This window comes from Coturnix japonica, chromosome 1 (genome assembly GCF_054131305.1).
Source record: "Coturnix japonica strain WE chromosome 1, WE-NBRP24, whole genome shotgun sequence".
NCBI lineage: Eukaryota > Metazoa > Chordata > Aves > Galliformes > Phasianidae > Coturnix > Coturnix japonica.
The window spans coordinates 40,131,611-40,141,876 of record NC_140663.1 but is presented as its reverse complement, the minus strand read 5'-3'; the positions used below and the strand labels follow the sequence as shown (position 1 = coordinate 40,141,876).

The 10,266-nt window shown below is 41.4% G+C and overlaps 1 long non-coding RNA gene across 2 annotated transcripts; it reads right to left on the bottom strand.

The window, feature by feature from the left end:
- Positions 1–4,331: 4,331 nt before the first annotated feature.
- Positions 4,332–8,405, bottom strand: LOC116653242 (uncharacterized). Of its 2 annotated transcripts, XR_004306788.2 has the most exons (3): positions 6,674–8,405; positions 6,392–6,566; positions 4,332–6,292 (listed from the first exon to the last, which is right to left on the bottom strand). It is a non-coding gene; the product is annotated as an uncharacterized LOC116653242 (long non-coding RNA). The 2 variants fall into 2 exon arrangements; XR_014943007.1 differs by having other exon boundaries at positions 6,392–8,405.
- Positions 8,406–10,266: the final 1,861 nt, after the last annotated feature.

Below are 10,266 nucleotides of genomic sequence, written 5' to 3'. Positions count from 1 at the left end.
TATTATTGCTATTTGGAACAGAGGGTTTGTTTAATGTGGGATTAGTGAGAAAAACAACAACAACGTATACTTCTCTAGGCATACTCCCTGCAAGGACAAGAGAACTTAGCTTTTTTTCAATGGGAATCCTGCTGCTTATTTAATAGCAGGTGGGATTAAACCCTGTAATAGGTCAAAGTGGGAGGAACTAGAGTGACATTCAGGACATATCTAAGCATTTACTGGTGTGGTGTCCAGGTTCTCTATGTACCACCACAGTGTTTTGTTTTTGAGAGCATGGGCATGAGCAGATAGCACATGCAGCCTTGATACTTCAGTATCAACAAGAAGCAACTCAGCTCACCCTGTCAGGGGGAGAGCAGTTGGCGTAACTTATCCAGCAGAACAGCTGATTCTGTGAAATGTATCTGAGAATTAGTCAAACAGACCAACAGTGAGTACAGCCTGCGGTTTAATGACAGCTGAGCAAAGGTTCTCATTGTACTAACAACATCCTGTGTCTCTGTGGCAGTGATGTGGTATATGCACACGTACTCCTTTGCAGTCAATAACTTCTCATCAGATTTTCACACCGGCTGATTTGGCTGTTATTTAACAAGTGTGTTTTTCTCTTCCTGCCTTGCGTTTATTTTTGTTGCTGTTGCTGCAGTAGTAAAATAATCTCAGATATTCTCAGAAATTCTTCAGAGTGCTGCTAATGTTTTGCTTGATGTTTTGTTCGAAGAGGTTTTGCAGGGACTTTTTAAATGTCACATCTGTTCTCAAAGTGCATTTACTTAATTGGCGTACAGTGCTGGATGGGATTCAGTACCTATGCACGTACCAGCTAGGTACAAAGCTGTCAGCATACCTGAAAAAGAAACATGAGCTCAGCTTCCTCAAGAAGTGTGGCAAGCTCTGATGATATGGGAGATAGCACAGCAGGGTGATACCCGTGGCAAATGATGGACACAAGCCCTGCTTGGTGGTGCCAAGCAGAAGAAGAGGAAATCTTTCTATGAAAAAAACCTTTTACATTTGTTGACCTTGCCATCTGGGTAAAAACAATATCAATAGTGTTAACATCTCATATAATATCTGATCTTTTCTCATGTCCTTTAGATTTCTTACACATAGGTATTACTTTTTGTAATATATCTTATGTTTAGCACACAAATGATGAAATACAGCTTTTCCCCAGTGCCTTTTATTATAGATATCAACATGCTTAATCAGTGAGGTCATCTATCATCCCCATTTAAAGGGCTGTGAAACAGAGAAATGAAAATAAAATTTGTGTCGCACAGGCCAGAAGTGCAGTGGCAAAGCCCTGAACAGAATTTAGGACTCATTAGTTGTAGCCCAGTGGTCTCTCTGCTAGGAAATGATGCCTTCTTATTTTATAGAACAAAAATATCAAAACGTAGAGCCACAGCATTGAAAATATCAGAAAAGGCTTGAAAGAAAGCAGTAGAAAAATGTAAAATCACACAATAAATTTTGAAACAAAATGCTTTCTGAATGAAAAGGCAAAACGATCTGTTCAAGTAATGACTTTCACATTCCACTGCGCTTGCTTTTCCTAAGACATTCCCAGTTCCCATAGATTCCTCTATAATTTGCAATCCTATACTGATATAACTGTATATTTTTTTCTTTCCATTGGAAAAATAATTTTTTTTAACATTTTCACTTGTTTTAGAGGAAGATGATAAGGAAAGTATGTAAAGCCAACAGGGCTGCTGGAAGGCCAGTAGGTCTTTCTGTTCCTATTTTTTTTCTTTTATTTTGTGAGCTTCACAAATGTGCTGTAGGCTTAGTTTGTGCTTCAGACACGTTTTATCTGACAAATCATAACTGATGCAATATGATTTAAAAGTCTCCGCCATCATGCAGAAATTACAATTCTCTCCCCAGGGACCTTCCCCAAAACATAAAGCAGAGCCTTCCTCCTCATTAAAACATTTTGTTGTGTGAAAATGACAATGAGCCATAAAATCTGGAGGGAAATGATTGCTGCACACTAACATATGCTCAATGATTTCAATACCAGAGCGTGTGCAGGCTGTCAGTTGCACTTCAAGATGAGGAAATGAGCTTCTTGATCTTGTCCGGATGGAGGGCAATTTAGAGGGACATTGCAAGCAGAGCAGTTGGGCCCCGAAAGCGTTTTTTTCAACACAGCAGCAGGATATCCAGCAATCTGCAGTACGAAGGCACTGTTTTTTTTTGTTTGCAAAAGCATGTCTTCCTGTCCCTTCGCTATTCCTGCTTCACTTTTCTTAAAGCCGATGAGAATAATTGTCGCTGTTATTATTATGTGCAAAAACGGCACAGAAAGAAGATAAAGGTTGCCTACTCAGGCACTCAGAAGTTAGAAAATAATGGGATTACTGTTGCCTTGGCAACATTTCCCTCTCCTTCCCCTTCCCCCAGTTTCATTCCAGGAAATGGCTGAGCCACTTTGCTGAAACTCTGCAAAATAATTAAATAAAAGATCCAGCCAAAGAGAGACACCTGGCTTGGAAAACTTTCCCTTCCGTGCATCTGTCAAAATGATAAACAGAAGAAAAGCAGGATTTTGGGAACAGAAGAAGAAAGTAATGCTGATTGTACTAGTAGCTCCATCTGCTTTTTAATTTTTTTGTTTATTTTTTTTTTAAATTTTGCTTTTAATTTATACTACACACATCCCTGCAGGCTGTTCTTGGAGCATGTCCCTTTGTTCTTCAAGGCACAGGATCATGTACACAGCAGCAGGATGGGGGTCAGTTTGCTGCTGCTGCTGCTCGAGGAAGGAGGACTTCCCACCCCAAGAAAGAGAAGACCAGGGGGAACTTGAGAAGGCCACATTGACACTGGAGGCGCAGCTTCAGGGCTTTTAGCACTATGCGTCACACTTGTGTGACCCATGACCAACCTGTAATGTTGTGCCTGACGCATATGAAGAGCTCTGCCTCTCTGGAGAGCGTCACAGAGGCTGCAGGGGTCCAGAGCTGGCAGCCCTCTGGGACAGGCGACAGCACCCAGTGACACCTGGTGCGTCATTTGTAGTTGAGCTCCCAGTAAGGTCAGGCAGGAGACTGATAAATGACCTCACCTTGTCAACACCGCTGTCATTAGTGCTGTTATCACCCTGCAAATGGGAACGTGAAGGAATTCATATCCCTGCCCTTGCCAAAGCTGGAGAGCAAGTGGGAACAGGAGCTGTGGAGGTGATTGTTCACACCATTTACATTCTCCTGCAAAGCAGCGCAATGTTTGGTTTGTAGCCAAAGGGATTTTGTAGCTGATCATTAAACATTATTTCAGATCGATGGAATTTATAGGCTCTCTGATGCTGACAAGGTTTCTTTCAGAGGAGGGACAAAACACTTCAGCATGCACTGGCATGGCTAGAACACTAACAAATCACTAGCCTGGTAGAAAGCCCAGAAATGCTCTCACGCCCCTTTCTCATGCAGCTTGTCTGAACTAACAGCTCATCTGAAAGCAGCAGGTAATGTGGCCTGCGCAGGGGCTGGAAATAGACCCACCTGACCACTCTGATTTTGACAAGTAATTTGACAGCACTGTGAGTGGCAGGAGCAGTATGATTTATTCAAAAGTTTAGGACTCTGGAAAAAATAAAAATAAAAATAAAAAAGAAACACGACTAAATTTGCATGTAATTAGATGCATTTTAAAATCAAAACATTTAACAGCTAAATTATTTTTTCTTCCTTTGTTTTTTGCTTGGAGCACAGTCAGTCCTGTTGCTTAAAATTCCCATTGAATGCATTTTGGTGGAAACCCTCTGGCAGCCCCTCCAAGTACCTCCATGTACAACCAGCAGTGTTGGTGGAGTTTCGTCAGCACATGGGAGACATAAGGGGCTGGTCAATCTGGCCCGTCAAGTCCTGGTTTGCAAACTCTGCTCAACTAAGGTATACCAACAATTGGATCCACAGGTCCTGACTGGTCTGTTTGTGAAAATTATCTGAAGTGACAAGCCAGGTCACTCATGACTGACTCATATAAGGTGACTGGCTCATTCTTGTACGGGGTGTGCTGGGTGTTACAGCTATTGGTGACCTCACACTGAACACTGTGGCCTTTTGGTTCAAAAACATATGCTTCAGTGAGATGTAGTGTGAATTTGGTAACCTCAGTATTCTATGATAAGTGTTTGATTTCACAGAGGAAAGCCTGAGGACATTTGAAATGTCTTGTTTCTGCAACTCTGAACCAATTTCTTTTCATCAGTTAACACCTGGTGCTTTTGTCAGTGCTGAGCAGCACTTTACGTTCCATACTCTAGAATCTTTGGATCAGTTATGCATGGATGCAAGAAAATAAAACCCCATTGTATATTTTCACTCACTATCTGTCCTGTCCCTGCCACTCTAACACACATTTCAAAAGACGACAGTGCTCTGCTTTCCAGTCAAAACATTAAAGAATGCTTCTATCTGTCTAAAATACTTTATTTATAAATATGAGAATGTTAGGTAATGTGAGATATGCTACAGACTGCAGCTTGCTTAATACAGAGGAGCATCCTCAGCAGAGCAGTCCAGATGTGCACTGGCTAAATATCTGGCCTATAAATTGGTGGTTAATAAACACGGAACAATGTATCAGGTATTTGGCTAGGAGCACCAGGCTGTTAACATCTGCTGTGAAGTGAAACTGGTTGTTCTCAACTCAATACATACATGTGCTTTCCTGTACATTCACACAGATAGTTGGATAGTGACTCTATAGGTGGCCAAAACCGAGCTTTCACCAACAGTGGGGAATGATCTGTGATGGAATTATCTCTGGTATTGGTGTTCCAGGTTCCCTTTAACACTGTGATGGTTCTGAAGACTGCAGACTGGTCTTGAGTAAGGACTATTTTTGCAACAGAACAGCACATAAAAATCTAAACTGTGCTGGAAATTTGGGAGCAAAATGCATTTAATCAGGACATACAGCCTGGGAAATGCTCTCTGTTGTATTCCACACCAGTGAAAGCTTCTCTTGATTTGATTTGTGTGCAGTGGAGCTTCATGACAAAGATTACAGAAAGTGCTGGGGCAGATTTACAGCTGAGAGATAGATGTAGAGGGATTTTCAACCAAGATATCACTGACAAAAAATGTTTTGGCTAAAATTATTTTCCCTTACTGTGACTTCAGTCAGGGAAGACACCAGTGTAGCACTGTAAGGGCACCCAGCATCACAGAATGCCACCACAAAGGAAAACTATTTACATTGAAAGGGAAAAATTAGTTAATGACCTGGCTTAAAATAGGAAACAAGGCGTCATGTTCTTTTCTTTGAAAGTAAAAATGATAAGAGCTTTGATGAGTGGACGCCATAATCAGGGCCTTGGTTTTATGCCTCATCCAGCTGCAGCTCCTCACCTTATACAGCCATCCATCCATCTCAGCTTGCTCAGGGATGTCTCTGGTTTCTGCACTTATAACTAAATCCACACTGGAGGCTTTGAGTTTGAGCCCACTCATTTCACATGGGGTTGATATCATTGAGGTGCATGTTTCAGTATTGTCGGGATTGGGAACAATTACCCATCTGCTGTTAAATCTAATAGCAATTCTGTTTCACAGTCTGTTGTAATTTACACCCTGGTTATTATCATAACTGAATAAATGACTCTGTCACATCTTTGAACTCCCAGCCCTTTGTTGCCACCTCCCAGTGGAGAGGCAGTTACCTGCCATATAATTGCTCTTAAAGTGTCTAAGAGCAAAGTCACACAAACTTAAATTGCTGCCGAAGGTTTGCTTGCTTGACTTTGTCCACAAAGGGGTGTGTGTGTTTGTACAGCAAGTCATGCTTGTCAGCTGGGAGGAAGTAAACACCTGCTGGGAAACAGCTAGAGCAGATTTTAAGCTTCTTTTCCAGTGCTCTCACCATGTGGCTGCTCCATATCCATGGTGGTGCAAGATCAGCAAGGCTGGATCTGATCACTGCCATCTGCTGCTCTTTACACAGAGAATAAGGAGTACCAGAGGGACCATAGCCCTCTCCCTGCTGCAGCATGATGCTGAGTGGTAGGGCAAAGCAAGGTTTCTCTCCCAGTACTGCTCTTCCACCTGATGTTGCATTTCACAATGTGAACATATTCTTCCTGTCTCCTGGTTCAAGATGAGAAACCCTGTCCAGGTTGGCAGTACTCCTCCTGATCCTTCAGCCAGGGAGATCAACTTCCCTTAGGTGGGCAGGTAGCGTCAGTGGGTTGGATCACCTGGCAGATGTGATCACATGCAGAGGCTAAATCCAAACTTGAAAATCGAGCTTGTGTTTAAAATATTCATCCAGGGTCCTAAAAGAAATGGAAATAGAATAAGCCTTCGATTCAGTTGTAAGGCTGAGCCTCTTGAAAATTATTTCAATGATTTCCTCTTACAGTTACAGTAAATACCTGCTTTCAATATTCACAGTCTGTTTTTGCTGCTGTGTGCAATTTTTCTTATCTTCTTTTGCCTTTTTCTGTCAGGAGTCTTCAAGCACCTAATTCTGTTATGACTTTTGATTTCTCAAATAGAAGTATGCATCTCATCCAGGTCTGAGGAGCGATATACCACCTCATCTGTCTACTGCAAGAAATCACAACAATTACAAGAAAGTACAGACTATACCACTTGCTTTACTATAACTTAGAGACAAACTTGAAATTCTCAGATAAGCTTGAGCAGATTCTTACCTTTGTCATGAGGAAGCAGAGATCTGAAGTCCACTGAGGCCAATTAGGTGGTTTAGACTTGGAGCACTTTGAATCATCTCCACAAATAGCACCATTAGCCTGAGTGACCCAAGCACCACTCCTGTCTGCATGTGTTCAATGATCTGTCGGCACTGTTCTGAAGATGTGAGTTTAACTTTGCTCTCATTTTCTTCTAGGCAAAGGAGAGATAATGCTGTATTTGTTTTTAGATGTAGTATGCCTGCATTATCATAAAATACTTCTCTCATTTCTCACAGCTGTGAAGTAAAGGAAGTGGAGCACTGCCAAACACATCAAAGTTTTTTGCCATTTATTGGTAACATGAGAGAAGAAATAATCCATTTTATGTTTCACCATGTTTGCTTATCATTTGATTTAGTTCTCCTCTGCCATGGCTAATTATTTTAAAATAATTCTAGTTCTAGGTCTCTAAATATATGAATAAAACATGTCCATGCATACCATGTATGCCATGGTATTAACTGCGGGAATGGATATACTGATTACATGAAAAATCAATGAAATGTTAATCAGATAAAGCAAGACAGCAGGTGGCCAAGATATCAGTAAAGCACATGTCTTATAGTGTGTGCATCTCTCTGCAAACAGGAAGATCACTTTCATGGCATCACTAGATATACTATGTCACCAAAACAGCCAAAGTCACCAATATGTCATCATTCAATGCTCTTTAAGCAAGGGTAGGTGCATTTACTACTCGACCCATCCAGTGGCTGCCTTGTCCTGATTTTCCTTCTGGAAACACACATTCCAGTCATGTTGGTGAAGCTTTTTTCTACCTCAGGTGGGTAAGAGTGAAGTCCTGGAGGGAAAAAAAGCCCACCAACCCCAATGATGGAATTGAAGCTCCTTCTCACCCCATCATAATGTGATAAAGAAATCTTACATATTTTATATCTCTGTTTTGCTTTGGGGTTATCAGGAATACTAAGAGACACACTCTTGTATCTTCTCCCAGACCTTCTGGGCTTGCTTGCTGCTTAACTCTGTTTCCAAAAGATGTCTGTGGTTACAGAAACAAAGGTGCAAACTACACATGGCAAAGTCAAATAAAACGTGAAGTTTCTTACTTCAGAAGTAGATACTGCCTTGACTGCTTACTTTAAGTCTTTGGATGATGGGAGAAGCTCAGCGCCTTCATGAGCATCTCTGGGGCCCAGGTCCAGTCTCTGCAGGAAGGCCAGGCTTTGTCACGATGTGCCTCTTGGTGCCCTCTCAGCACCGTGGGTGTTGACCTTCACACAGACTGAAATATCTCCTCAGTGATGTTTTGGATTTCAGGGCCTTTCCTGTGTGGTATTTTGCTGAAGAGTGGAGTCTGGGGAGAGACAGGCTTTGTTCTTCTCTTGCAAGCTGAGCTCTCCTCCCATTTCCCCTCACAGATCCCTTTGCAGGATATGTTTTTATTGCACCCTCGCTCTCTTCGGTTCATGCAGAGTTGTTCATTTCCTGAGTGTATGTGACCAGATGCGTGGCTGTTGTTAGTGGTGTAAATCCTCAGCCTTCAGATGAACCAAAAATCAGCTTGTGGTGTTTGATGTGCTGTGCTAATGGGACAGGGATGGTTTGAGACTTCTGATTTGCATAAAACCAAGCACTTCATCTGTGCCTCTAGGAAATAACAATAATTCATTAACATCATGACCCCATGTTTCTTTTTGAAGGCAGATGAGGAGCTCTAGGTTGGTTCTGCAAATATTTTTTGTTCCTTTTCTTTACAAGATAATGTGTCTCCTTGAGTCTTTTTTCTATGCAAGCAGCAAAGGTTGCTCTGATATCAGCTACAGGGGTGAGACGTAATGTGGATTGCTGTGAAATCCCCCTTGACAGCTACAGCCAAAGTGAAAATAGCTTACAAACAACAAACAGAAACCTTTCCTCACCTACAGACTGCTTCGGTTCTGTAATTGTCAGAGATAAACCCAAACACTTCAAACAGATATAGGGCTTTTGAGAGACAGAAATCCTTCCCCAGAATCTTTCAAAATTCATAATATAAAAGCCACATCCTCTGGAGAATACAACCAAGACAGCGATCAGAAAGAGCTGCCCTACCAAAGGTCAATGAAATCCAAAATAACAGTCTGCTGAGGCAGACAGTCTGCAGGGTTCGCCCCCCTCCCATCTCCATTGTTGGCTGGGGAATGGTGGGGTGTGTATGTGTGAAAGTGGAGAGAATGGGGAAAAACACTATTGTCAAAGGAGAAGAGCTCTGAGGAAACCTGGCAGGGATTTTGTTCCCATTAGTTCTAATTCCTGTGATGTATGACGAGAGTGGGTTCAGAAAACAGAAGGAAACATGCTGATAATAAGGGCATTTTTCTGGAAGTGCTGGGAATAGTTAATGTGTCTTGCTTTTGTGGTCTCACATCCTGTTAAAGTTAGTGGAAGTGGAAAACTGAGGATGACATCCAAGAGCTGGTAATCTCTGAAGGTGAATCCTAGTTGTGAGAGGTACAGCCAGGTGAGGGAGGTATCTCAGTTGCTGCATGAACCTGGACAGGTAAAGTAGTTTAGATGCCTAACTTTCAATCAGCTGCAGTTCACTGGGATTAATCTTAGTCTTTCTTACAGCCAAAGGCTGATACTCCAGCCTATTGAATTTTGTGCAGGGAGCCCCAACTACCTCTGAATTAAGCGAGACCATGCACGACAAAGCCAAGATGTCAGTGTTCTCATTAAGATTTGGCTAAAAGTGCTGGGACATCTAGGTACTTAACTGCATCTATTTTAGCACAAAGCTTTAAATGTTTTTATCCTGTCTGAGCAATCCCTACAGAATCAGCTTTTCTGGAACGTGAAACCCTATTGGGCTGTGTAAACAAGCCACATTCAGCTGAATGCAAAGCCTCACTACCCTTTCAATTTCTGTAAATTATGCAAGGATATAAATGATGAGTACATCAGTGAGATAGACCAGAGGCTGACTCATTCATGTATTGATTCATGCATGGTTTATCTTCATGCCTTGCAGAAAAAAACAATTAAAATGGTTACACTAAGCTGTAAAACTTGAAAATGGTGTTGGATGGGGAAGCGTGATCTTCTGCTTGAAGACTGGCAGATACACAACATAGGTTGTGTATTAACCATCTTCTAATTTGCATCCCTTTAAATGTTTCTCGGTTGTGTATAACCAAACTGGGAAAAATAATTAGCTTGAAATCTAGGGGAAATTCACTTTATAATGTATTACTTTAATGTCACGTGTTTGTTCAATACTCTTTCTTCTCCTTGCCTGAATAATAAAAATAATAATAAAAAGATATTTCTATTTTTGAATCTTTGTGACAGCAGAAATAATAATAGCAAGAATGAATTCCTGTGATTTGGGAGTGTGGTCAAGCATATTTGGTATAAATTTGAATTAGAGGTTGTAGAAAAAACAAGCAGGAAAACCAGGGAAAGAGGGCGTTCAAGTTTCCAAAAAGAAAAAACAAAAAGAAAGGACAAAGAAAATAAACACATCCCTTGCAATCTTCAGCCAATCAGGGTGTAGGAATGATACAATTATCTTCAGTGTGTGGGTGAGTAAACTATAATTCTACACT